At 38.7% G+C, this 12435-nt stretch overlaps 1 protein-coding gene across 2 annotated transcripts in view; it reads right to left on the reverse strand.

Annotated features, from left to right (window-relative positions):
* Window positions 1-12330, reverse strand: part of SATB1 (SATB homeobox 1) — a 104932-nt gene extending 92602 nt beyond the window's left edge. The window contains exon 1 of one of the 2 annotated variants that reach the window (XM_023739557.1): window positions 12122-12330. The gene's annotated coding sequence lies outside the window, so the exon portion shown is untranslated. Of the gene's footprint in view, window positions 1-6088; window positions 12078-12121 lie in introns of those variants that run through there. The other variant, XM_004385285.2, reaches the window with a different exon arrangement.
* Window positions 12331-12435: the final 105 nt, after the last annotated feature.

A 12435-nucleotide genomic window follows, 5' to 3' on the forward strand; every position in this document is an offset into this window, starting at 1 on the left:
CCCCCCCCCCCGCCAACAGTCTATTGCTTTGTTCTCACCTGCTAACAGCCACAGTCTAGTCTATGATGGATATTTAATTCATATGATGAATACCTGACCCGAGGATAATTAACATGGATCGGTAATTGGAGATCAAGATCCCACCCAGAGTAGGTAATTTGAAAGTCCTCCAATGCAAGCAAATGGCTCTCTTTTCAGATTTTATTCAATATACTGTAATACCTTAGGAAAAGAAGAGAAGCATAGATAAAACAAACCAATAAGAGTACCTTAAGTCCGTAATTCTTTTTGGATGTTTTTCAAAAGAGTAAAAATCAACTATACTTATGAAATGGTGGACCCTCCCAACTGACTATGCTTAGAGTACCACACACACTTACATATAGCAGTACCACAGATGTATAACAATTGTATAAATGTAATCTATAAATGACTCATATTTCATTATGGATAAATGTTCTCTACTTTGATTTTGAAAAGAAGAACAGTAGTCAGGTAATCTACAAATAATCATATATATATATACATAAATGTACTTTACATCCTTTTTTTGCAAAAAAAAGATAATACATTTTGTTTACAAAAAACAAAGGGCTTTCAATTTAATTTTGTCAGTCACTTTAAGTGACAGTAATAAGGTTTCAAGTATTTACTTCTACATGTAATAATTTGTAATATCCTCTTTTTCTATATTATCTTATATTCTGTTTCCTATCATTTATTCTTACTGATTTCATGTTAGGGACTTTTATATTAGTAGTAGAATTTTTAATGAATTTGAAATTCACGTTTAAATTATATTTTATCGTAGTTCATACTTCGTAGCACTTAACCACTATGCCACCAGGGTTTCCTACTTTCATATATGTATTACATTTTTTTTCCAATGCATTACTAAGAATTAATACATAGTGAAGCCAAATTAAAAAGATATATTTATTATGTGCAAAAGCATTAAATAGAATACTTAAAAAACAGTTTCCTAATCTAGCTATAGCTAAAGCATACTCAGTTACCTGTTCTGCAGGTGCCTATTTATTAGTATGTTTATTGTGAAATTTAATTCATTGGATAATTAACATGAACTATAAATATACATGCAAACTTCCCACTGATGTGAAGCAAAAAGTTGATAAATAAGGCTACAGTATAAGTTAGGGGGGGGAAAAAAGAACTAGTAAGCCTTGAGGCTATTTTTTAATCATTTATTTTTGTTTACTCTGTAAAGACTATTTTCCTTTGTAATTTTTGATACGTATAAGCACACTTGGGAAAGAAACAAACAGCATATTTATGATAAATGTGATGGGGACCAGCTTGTAACTGTTTTGAGACTGTCTTGCCTTAAAGATGGACAACACCCACTGTTCTTCTACTGCTCCGCACCTGAAGAATCACTACATAGTCACATCCTATTTATTGGGAATTAAACATCTTCTCTCTCCTTGGTGGTAACAAGGCTCTCAGAAAGAACTTTTGAGTTCACTCTGCACAGAGGGGTCTTGTCTCTGAAAATCTATGGCACTGTAAGCAAAAGTAAAGGTACGTCCACGGCTGGTGTCTGCCACAGTTTCGGATAGAAACCAAATCCTGCGGCATTTTCAATAGATTTGAGAAATCCAATTGTTTGGCAAACACTCGAGAGTATGAATGAATGTACATATAATGTACATGGAGCATAATATGCTATATATACACAAATAACCTGCATGCATGACAGTATTATGCAATTTAAAACTAGTCTATCACAGTTTTCATCAGAAATCCTTTAAAACCCAGAATTAGTGTAATACCCCTATTATTAAGGAATTCCCACATGAGAGAGGGTAAATAACACAGTGGGAAAAGTAGCGGAGAAAAGATAGGGGAACTAGATTTGTGTCTTGCTTCTTCCTATACTAGCTAGCTGAATGACCCTTCCTAAGTCAAGCAGGATCAAGTTCCATATCTATAAAACCAAGGGGCAGAATCTATTCATTCTCTAAGACCCCATAAAAAGTCTCTACTCCTAAACTTAAGTAAAAAAAAAAAAAAAAAAAGTTCACTTTAAGGAGAAAAGAAGGATATAAGACAATTTCTCACATGTTACAGTAGATGTTTATCTAAGAGACAGGTATCAAACAAACAACAAAAAAATCCACTAAGGCAAAGAGAAACTTTAACTCACCAGATTCCATCTGTTACATTTGAATTCATGCATAATTGATTATCCATGGCTGGTAAGTTCTATTCTCACTAGCCGACCACAGTTTTCTAAACATTATGTATTAAATCACTACTAAAGTAGACTACATTTCAGAAACAGCAAGGGGCAGAATAAGAATATTTTAAATGAAAAATTACATGCCAGTTAATAATAATACAGCTGACCTATGTTTAAGGGAGAGAAATTTTAATCATGGGCATATTAAATATTAATAACCTATTCTGTTATTGTTATAATAAGGTTAAGTAGGCTTCTCCATGCTTAAAGAAAGAGAGAGAAGTAGGAATACATAACAGTGCAAAAAAAGACAGAGACAGGAGACAGACATATGGAAAATGTGTCAACAGTAAACAAGAGGAAATGAGAAAGAAGGAAAAGATGCAGGTGGAAACTCATCTCTCTGTGTCATTATGACTGCTGGAGTACTGGCAAAGCAGCAGCATCCTTTTATTTCAATTTTAATCATTTCTGAATTTTAATACCCGGCTCCTTTTGTAATTCTCCTGGCATTGCCCATATGCCTCCATCCCAGCCAAAACACTAGCGTAAATTAAATGGCAGGCAACCACACCATTGATGTAGCTCCCCAAAGAAGCTACCAGGTGACCGAAAGCAGAAAAGGTGTATCTAACTTACCTCCCTGAGGAACCGTAGCCAATTAACTGGCCTAAGGGTCTCTACTTTCTTTAATTTTGAAAAGAAGGACAGTAGGTAAGTAATCTACAGACATAGAGAATCATTAAAAAAAATAAAGCAAGCCAGTAGTAATACAATAATTAGTGACCATCAGGGCCTGGAAAAATGAGTTTGCTCTCACTGGCACTAAGGAGCATCACATGATTATTTAATTACAGCTGTAATTTTTGTCTCGTGGATGGCAACATATCAACAATTAATAGGGCAAATAGAGGAGACTGTTTTTAAAGAGACAGAATGTGCATGATAATGTAATAGGTCACACAGCAATGCACCCACTCAACGAATACTTTCCTTTGTGTAAGCTAAATAGGACCCTCTTGCAAACAGTTGCACACGTCTAAAAAAAAACAGAAAAGAAATTTTAAAAGGAAGTATCTTTTTTTTTGGATAAGTTTCATAGAACGCCCAGAAGTTTTCAGAAGGTTTTCGATGGAGCTAACACAATCCCACAGCAATTCTAGTATTAGTTTTAAGGAATGGAGTTAAATCTTCATTCATATAAACACCCTAAATTGAGAACTTTTTGAAATAATGATATAGCTGCAATGAATAATGTCTTCTTACCCAATAATCACAGCTGACATTTATCCAATAGGGTCTTGCAAAAAAAATCTTTTGAATAGTTAGAGGTCAATTGGCCTTGGGCCACTAGTCCTGGTATTTTTGGTTCCGGAATATCCAAAAGACTATTCCATGGTAGCCTAACCACAAGGACCTCAGAGAAGTGCTCTGTGTTAACACCAGTACAGTTTGTTACCACAAGCAAACACCAAAGGACCATGAACCTGAACAGATATACTTAACCTAATCCTGGAGGTCAGACGGAGCCCTGGTGGTGCAGTGGTTAAGAGCTCAGCTTCTAAACAAAAGGTCGGCAGTTCAAATCCACCACCGCTCCTTAGAAACCCTATGGGGCCGTTCTACTCTGTCCTATAGGGTCGCTATGGGTCGGAAATCAGCTCGAAGGCAATGGGCTTCGTTTTTACTTGGGGATCAGTAATGAGGATAAGACAGAAAATCCCAGTAACTACAGTCAGAAAGTGACACAAAGCAGATAGTTAAAGGAGAAAAACATTTAATTATCCAGAAAAGTGGGGTAGATTAAGTGTTCAGATAACTCCAGTAAAAAGAGAAAATTAGAGAGAAAAGTCTCTTTCTCCAAAAATTAGCATAAACTAAATTCACTATCTTATTGATTTACAAATTCTTCAACGGGTGCTTACTATGTGCAAGGCACAGAATGCTAACTGTAAAGTTTCTCCTATTTTATATAATACAGACACATACCTGACAATTTACTGTGCTGTAGTTTAATAACTTGTAGAAATAAATAACAGAAGCACCTATAAACTTCATACAGACCCTGGGAACACGAAGCCATGTTTAAGGGCCATGTTACAAGGTTACGAGGTCTACATGTCCAAATTCATCGTGAGAATTCAAATGGTTAACCAACTGGGTAGACCTGCCTAAGTAAGGGTAAGTCCATCTTTAAGACCCTTTAGTTTCCATCACTCGTTACTCTGCTATGCCACAAGACAAAGCAAAAACCCAGGTTCATGATTTGGACAAAGACAAAAACTTAGAACTACCACTGTGATCAACTGCTCAAATGTATTTTAAATGTTAGGCTGTACAGAATTGTAAAGAAACATAACTTGGCTAACGGAACAGTGACTAAAATGATTCTACAAAAAAGAAGTATTAGGAGGTGTTAAATCAATTCAATAAGCTTTTTATGGTTTATTTTGGCCAAAGTCATCAGAAAACAAGAAAATGTGGGCGTCTCAACATACAACGTGGGAATGCAAAAACTGCTGAGGGACAACAATTTCTAATGCCACTGGCAAAAGCCATCAAGCCAATACTAACTAATTATAAACAAAGAAAAAGAACAGGAAGAAAATGTTATATCCCACTGAAAAGTTTTAAAATTTAAGGTGCTGGAGTCGGAAGCCTTTGATAATTCTGGACCAAAAATCTGACTCTACACATCCTAAAAGAATTTTTTAAAAAGAGTCCAGCAAGCAGCAGCTTGTAGGTAAGAGTATACATCATTCAATTAACATGATTGTTAATATACAGTTAACATGTCTCCAAAAGGCTGTAATTAACTGTCTACTGCTCTAATAACACTAATAACTGTACAGTATTATTAAAATACAATGACTCCATACAAACTAAGGCTGTCATTTTTAAACTTTTAAGATAATGTTCTAAATTGTTTTTGAGTCCTCCTAAACCACCCAAAAAAGAGCCCACCTCTAAGAATTTTTTTTAAAGTGTAGTTATTAAAATATTGTTCTTTCCTACCAGTCAGGAGAAAGCTAACATTAAACAGCACATTTCAATATGCATTTCAGTTGGCAAAAATACAACGAAAAACACTTAGATTATTTTATAAATTCTACAAACTCTTTTAAACTTTAAAATTGTAGGCATTTTAACTTAGTACTTCATTCACTGATAAAAATACTTTCTGGGAGGAAGAAAGGTTTGCTGTATCAAGAATCACATAGCCCTGTTGTTAATCCCAAATAATTTCCATTGTCTGGTTCACTGGAATAGAAAAACTCAACTGCATTCAACATCAAACAGCTAATTATGGATATGCTATACTTAAGACTATCTCCATTTCAAAAGATATCTGCATATACTAGGTTCTATTTTATTTACAATAATTATTATAATAAAATATTTATAATATAAAACCTCTTTTACCTTAAAGTCCTTTACCTTAAAGTCCTTAACATTATAAACATTAAAAGGCTAAATTGTCATTTACATGCTCTTAACGGCATATCAGAAACCATTGCATAAGACTAGAAAGGAACCTCTAGCAATCAGCTCCACTATATGCCTTGCTTCCAGGAAAACTGCATCTAAAGAATTCCCCCTCACACAGAGTACTCATTACCTTTTTCTTTAAGTATCTTAAGGAAAGAAGGTTTAATAATTTCTCCTGGGAGCTTGCTATCATATCTCACAACTCAAAAAGTAATGTCCACTGAAGAATTTTTCTTGGTATCTGGTCCCAAATCAGCTGTAGCTGATAAAAAGCAACCTCCAAACACAGAGACCTCCCTGCCCCTCACCACCGCCACCAAATGCCTATCTCACACTGTGGCTGTGACCTTGGTTCTCCATATGGAACTGACTGTAGGAACTTTTTTTGGCACTTACCCTCCAAATATCAGAGGCTGCTCTCAGAAGCTAGCCCTACAGGAGAGCTCTGAAAAAGTAGTCTTTGATGAGGTGACAATGATGAAGTTCTCCCTGGCACCGCCAGCAAGGCAGAAGCATCCCCAAATGAGGTGGTTACCAGTTGCCTGTGAAGCAGCTGGACCATTACTGCAGTTCTGAAGATGCGTCACAAATCAGGTCATAGCTCTGGGTAGAGTCCACCCACTTCACCCAGTATAACACCCTCTATTTCCTGCACACATGGGGGGAAGGGCTGCAGAGGCGGGGGACCCGCGCAGGGCCACAGACATTCTAGTAAGGGCACATCCAGGTGCAGCCTGACAACTGCTTCTTCTGCGAGCATTTCAGTCTCATTTGGGGGTCCTGCGCCCCTAGGTACTCAAAAACGCATGCAATAATAAGCGGGCTCTAAAATGAATGAGCATAATAAAATATTGGACAGTTAAATGTTTTACCCAGCAATCTCTTTTCTCCACTGGAAACTTGAACAACTCTTAATTTCCGACTGCAAGATACTTCTCTACCAAATATTAAATAACTGGACTAATAAATTTCAGCAGAAACTAAGGACATAAACGCTGGAGTATCAGTTAACTAATTTTCATCTCTCGTAAACTACAGTAGATCACCGCATAAACTGAATTACATTCTTGAAAGTCCATTGAAAGAGATGATTAGAATTTCTATTACAAACCTTCTGACAGCAACAACTGTGGAAGTGATACAGAATAACTTGAAAGAATAAAAATAGGCCAATATGCTGGAGAAACGCTACACTACTATATCTCACTCTGAATATATATACACACAATCTGTATCTATTTACTCTGAAACGAAATATCTGATCTTAAAGAAGACTTTAGAAAAATAAACAGCAAAAGGTACACCTGGCGTAAGTTCAAAAATACTAAATAATGTATGTTAATGTGTTGATCACACTCTATGAAGACATCAAGTTTAAATAGACTTACCATTGAGAATAGCACTTATGAACGATATTTAAATTACCATAGTAAGACACTTTTTCTTTGGTATAGCGAAAGAGAAGAAACTTGTGTAACAGATTTGATTTGTATGCTGTATTAAGACCACATTCGGCTCTGATGTCAATGGAATATATGATTAGCAATTGACAGCTATGTGTAGACCACGAGTGTAAGAGCTACTTACACAATGTAAGCGAAAACGAGCATTTTCTCAAAAGTTAATTATGAGTTTTAGAATTCACCTTTAACCACATTTTGAAGTTTCAAGGGGTCATTGCAGAGAACAAACTTTTAATTAAAATACAAAACAACAAATAACATTTAATATTATAAGAAAGTAGCAATCTCTTTTATCTTAAGGTTGGCAAATTAGCAAGACAAGAAGTAAAAGTGGTAAGAATATTCTCAGGGGACAGCAACAGTATCAATCAACCAATCAATGAGCCCTACTTTGTACTCATATTTGCAGATTTCCATTAAAAACTGAAACATTCCATCTAAGATTTGGAAGGGAAGATACTTTTTCTAAGTAATTATCTAAGAAATCAAATAGTTTAAGTAATCTACTTGGAACTCTGTAGAATGTTAATGTAGCAAACACACACTTGAATGTGTTTGAAGGTATCTGTCTGGAGGTTGCTTCAGGATGACTATTTTAAGTGGCATGCAGACTCTTTTTGGATTTTGATGTTATAGTTGAGGTATGCAAAGTAAAAGTGCATAACATTTCTTTCAACTGGTTCTTACATGACAGAAATGAGAAGATGAAATTGCTTCTCTTTAAAGTTTTGCCACTGGGAAATGATAAGAAAAACTCCTCCTGACCTCCTACCCCCAACCAGGAAGAGTCTGAAGCCCTGGATTACAGCACAGGTAGATATTAAAATGGAGACAGAGCCGTTATTTAGTGGTGACAGGAATATAAATACGTGCACTAACCTATAAACTGGTATTTACTTCAGGAAGGTAAGTAATATTTTTCCTCTGATTGCTGAGCTGTCAGTTTAATGCAGCGTAAATAAACAGTAGGTGCCTGCTAGCTCGAAGTAGGAAGTGTTCATTCCACAAGAGGAACAGATTACTGAAGCCTGATGCTCATCATGCTGAAACATAACTTTCATTTTACCAGAAAATATACCCTACCACGGATGGTTTTTCGTGCTTGATCTACTAATTAACTTAACTCTGTCAAAACGTAAACCAATTTGTAAAAATCATCTCAGAGTTTTGGGGTTCGCAACCTAAATCAATTTGAAAAGCAAGAGTAATGACTGTCCCGTAATCTGATCACAAAAGCTAAAAATGAATACTTAATATAATAAGCATAAGCTATATAAAACCAAAGAGACAAAGAACATATTTAAATAACAGAATTCAATAACCTAAGTTACTTAATTTATACAAAATCCTCATTTGCTAATTAAAAGCATATGGAATCTTTAATATTTTGCAACCTTGTGCTACTTAGGTCTTTTCGATATGTTTGCATATTCTGCTCTCTGAAATAAATAACAGTAAACAAGCTATAAAACTCACATCACACTTAATTCCAATAGGAATATTACTGAACTCTTCTGAGAGAAGCAGCAAGTTTGAAGCTCAAACAATGATCCCCTTCCTAACAGCATTCATGCAAAATGTGGTTTTCTTCCCATTTTATATATGCTACAAAGCTATGATGGTATATAGCAACTAATTTTCTCCTTATACACAAATATGGAGCAAAATATTTCATGGCATCATTTAAAAGGGGAGCTCATCTTATCTAAAAAGTATAAAAGACAATTTGGGGAGGTTTCTATTTAAAACATGGACAAAAATTTGACAATTAGAATTGTAAAGGAAAAAAGGGGTTTGAAAAGAGTATTTTGCATTCGACTGCAACATGTCTAGACAGTCTGAAGACTGATTCAGTCATATGCATTTATTTTATATACTTCATCAATCCCAAGTACTAATGTAATATAAATTACAGTCATCCAAGACAACATGTATGGAAGAAACGACGTGTTACGTAAAGGGCACATCTATGTATGGCCCTTCTGGAAATTTACAGAGCAGATGAAAAACCACTAGAGTGCTTTATAGAGTCCCTGCTGTATATCCGTGTTGTGTTTAACTTAATAGTGTTTGTAACCAAAAGATTTTTACAATAATGAGGAACAGGTGCCTGTCACCTGACCTTTTAGGCCTAATTTACAATCCACAACCTGCCACATGAAAAAAAAATAATTGAAAATCTCCTCCAGATCTTTTAGTCTTAGCTAAGTTAATGCAGGCTTTCTTAACCATCACTCAGCATTTTCATATCTTATCCAATCAGGTTCATATAGCTGGCAACAGACTTCTTTGCAGAAATAAACCAATATTCATTTTGTTGTTGGTCTTGTTTAAGATCACGGGAAACAAAAGAGCTACTTTTGTAGATTATCAACCAAAGAATATATTAATTTATTAAAACAACTGAACAAAAGGCATTCCTTTTAAATACTTTTACATACAAAGAACTATTATTTATTACATATTTCAGCTTGTGGGAAAATGAGGAATGCATTGATTCTGTAAATAACTGTTCAGAATTTTGGAAGTTTTTTAGGTCCTCTTTCTCTATCCCCCCCTCCCTCACTCCATTTTAAGGAAACAGTACTTTAGGAAGGAAATCCCTATTTGTTCCTTTTCATCCATCATTTGTATTCATTATTCAGAAAGGAATACAAAATTGAACAGTGATTTTATTTCTCCTGTGTAATCTTGTTACATCTAGTCATATTTAAATTCAACAATGCTTTGTATTTTATAGCTACTGTTTACTTATTATGTATTACATATGACTGAACAACTCTACATTTAAAATACTGTTTCCATTAGAAAAAATATGAAGTAATAAAGTGTCAAATGGAGATGAGGAACAAACACATTTGCTATATTTATAAAATGCATAGTCATTTAAAATGTGCACAAATAGGATACATATTTTGATACTGTTTTGTTTTACATCATATGCACATTGTCTGAAGTGTATTTAATAATATGCCTAACCAAGTTAATTAAAGTATTTATGGCTGGTGATTGTGTTAAATACTTGGAGAGGTAGTGAAAGATACAGCCAGTTACTTCTGCTAACTATAGTTGAAATTATGCACTTATTATAACCTTTTCTAACAATGTGAGAAAAACAGAGTAAATATATTAAATTTGTTTCACAACAGATGCTTAGGTTGTTAATATTTAAGATGCCTATTCATGCTATTCCTGTCTGCACATTTGTCAAAAATGTAAGCTTGAATGCTAATGTTTGCCAGCAGACTGGAGCAGCCAGTATATGAATGTACTACTGTTCTACTAAAATAATATGCATAGAAATAAAGGGCTGCTGCTAAATCATAGCACTAGCACCAAACAGCAGATGAAAGGTTTTTAGAGTAAATACCTCAACCTTGGCTTTCTCCAGTCTTAAAGTACGTTTTGGTTTTTTGCAGCTACATTTGACAGTATAGAATGAATTCCACATTGCTGACATCTCAGAAAAATCCACGTTGTAGAGGGTGTAAATCTCAATAAAGTTTCAACGGGATGAGTTACTCTATCAGTAGCAAAACACACTCTGGATTCCAAGGACTGCTTAGGGCAACACTTGACAGTGCGGCCGCGTTTTACTCATTCTTACCCCCTTTCTCTGTCCTCTTGGGAAAGCCAGGTCCCCTCGGCCTCCCAGGATGCAGGCAAAGAACCCCAATTAGTCTGGGCAAAGAGACTCTCTCCCGGGAATAGGGCATGTTTCGGTATCCCCTGTCTCTTTTACAACCATGTGGAGTCCAAGTCACATTTGCCTGAAGTCTGGAATGCCTCTGAGAAAGTTCACGGGGGAAGGGCGCAGAGGTCAAAGTTGCCAACCAGGGCACTTTGAGAGGCGACCCTGTGGTTGACACTTCTAAGTAAAACGTGCACCGCTCATTTGGAGGCCGGGGCCAAAACTAAGAGAAAGAGCCCTGTATCCTTCTCCTCTCAGTTTCCTGGGGTCATCCCCAAACAGTCCTACTCCATGCGTTTCCCCGGGACGCGCGTGTTATTCCCCAGACCTGGCACCTGCCTGTTTCGCGCCTTCCACCGTAGTCTCCCAAACCTACGCTCCGCCGCCCTGGGAGCTTCAGCAACGGAGCGCTCGGAGAAGGCCGCCGCGCTGGGGTCCGGACCGCAGGAGGGGGCCACGGTGCGGACCCGGAGGCCGTACCTGAGATACCCCAGCTCCCGCTAGGAGGGAGCACCTCCTCCTGCCTCCAGCCCCACTTGAAACCCACGTTCCTGCCGGCCATCCCTCCAGCACCGACCTCGCCACAGCGGACTAGGGCTCGAACGCGGAGCGCCGCCGCTAGCAAACTCCCGGCTCAAACTTGAGCGCCCCGGCGCTAGAGTGGCTCCCGGGATGGAGAAGTTGCCACAAACTTCCCAGGGCCCTTTCCGCCGCGCTGGTCACCAGCAGCCGCGCCGGCGGGGGGCGGAGGAAGGCGGAGACCGACTGGGGAAGGATGCTCAGCCGACTTGCGACCCGGCCGGGGAGGGTTTCACTCCCCCAGCCCACTCAGCCGGGCGCCTTTCTGCCTGCTGCCGGGCCCGGGGGCGCACAGAGAGGCTCCCCTACTCCCCATTTGCTTCCTTCGGTCTTTTCGACTCACTTTTCTCTTCCAAGAGAGGCCATACCGAGGTCCTGGAGGAGCTTGTTCAGCCCGGGTCTGCCGGGCAGGTGTGTTAGTGAGTCCACACCCCGAGACAGAACGAATGGTATCTTCAAGTACCCCAACCCAGTGGCTCGCCCTCACTCCACTGGCCCACCGCTTTGGGATCCGGCTGCGCGAAAGACCCCTGCCGCCTCGCGCCCACAAGAGGGGAGCCGAGTCGCCCCAGCAAGGGGCACCATAGGTGGGTACTACAGAGAAGTTTGGATCGATTCCGAAAAAGAGAGAGAGAGAGAGAAGAGCAAGAGAAGGAGCAAAAAAGAAGAAGGGGGGGGGGGAGGAGGAGAACTCACTCAGGCATGGGCGTTGGGGGCGGCGGTGGCTGTCGAGTGCGGGCCCGAGACCCAGAACGGCTCCCCGGGCGGGCGCGCCGGCGTCGGACTTCCAAGGCGGCGGCTTCTGCCTCCTGCCGCCGCCGCCGGAGCTGGGGCTGCCGCGGAAGTTAATTGCAACTTGACTTCAAGTTGTCTTCTTTCCCCATCCGAAGTGGGCGTTTAAAGAGGAGAGAGAAGCGACGAGCGAGCGAGCGCGCGAGCGCGCGGGGCCGAGGGAAGGAAGAGCAGGGGGAGGGAGGAGATGTTAACGGGGGAAGGGAAGGGGGAGGGGG

Source organism: Trichechus manatus, unplaced genomic scaffold, assembly GCF_000243295.1.
Source record: "Trichechus manatus latirostris isolate Lorelei unplaced genomic scaffold, TriManLat1.0 scaffold00136, whole genome shotgun sequence".
Classification (NCBI taxonomy): domain Eukaryota; kingdom Metazoa; phylum Chordata; class Mammalia; order Sirenia; family Trichechidae; genus Trichechus; species Trichechus manatus.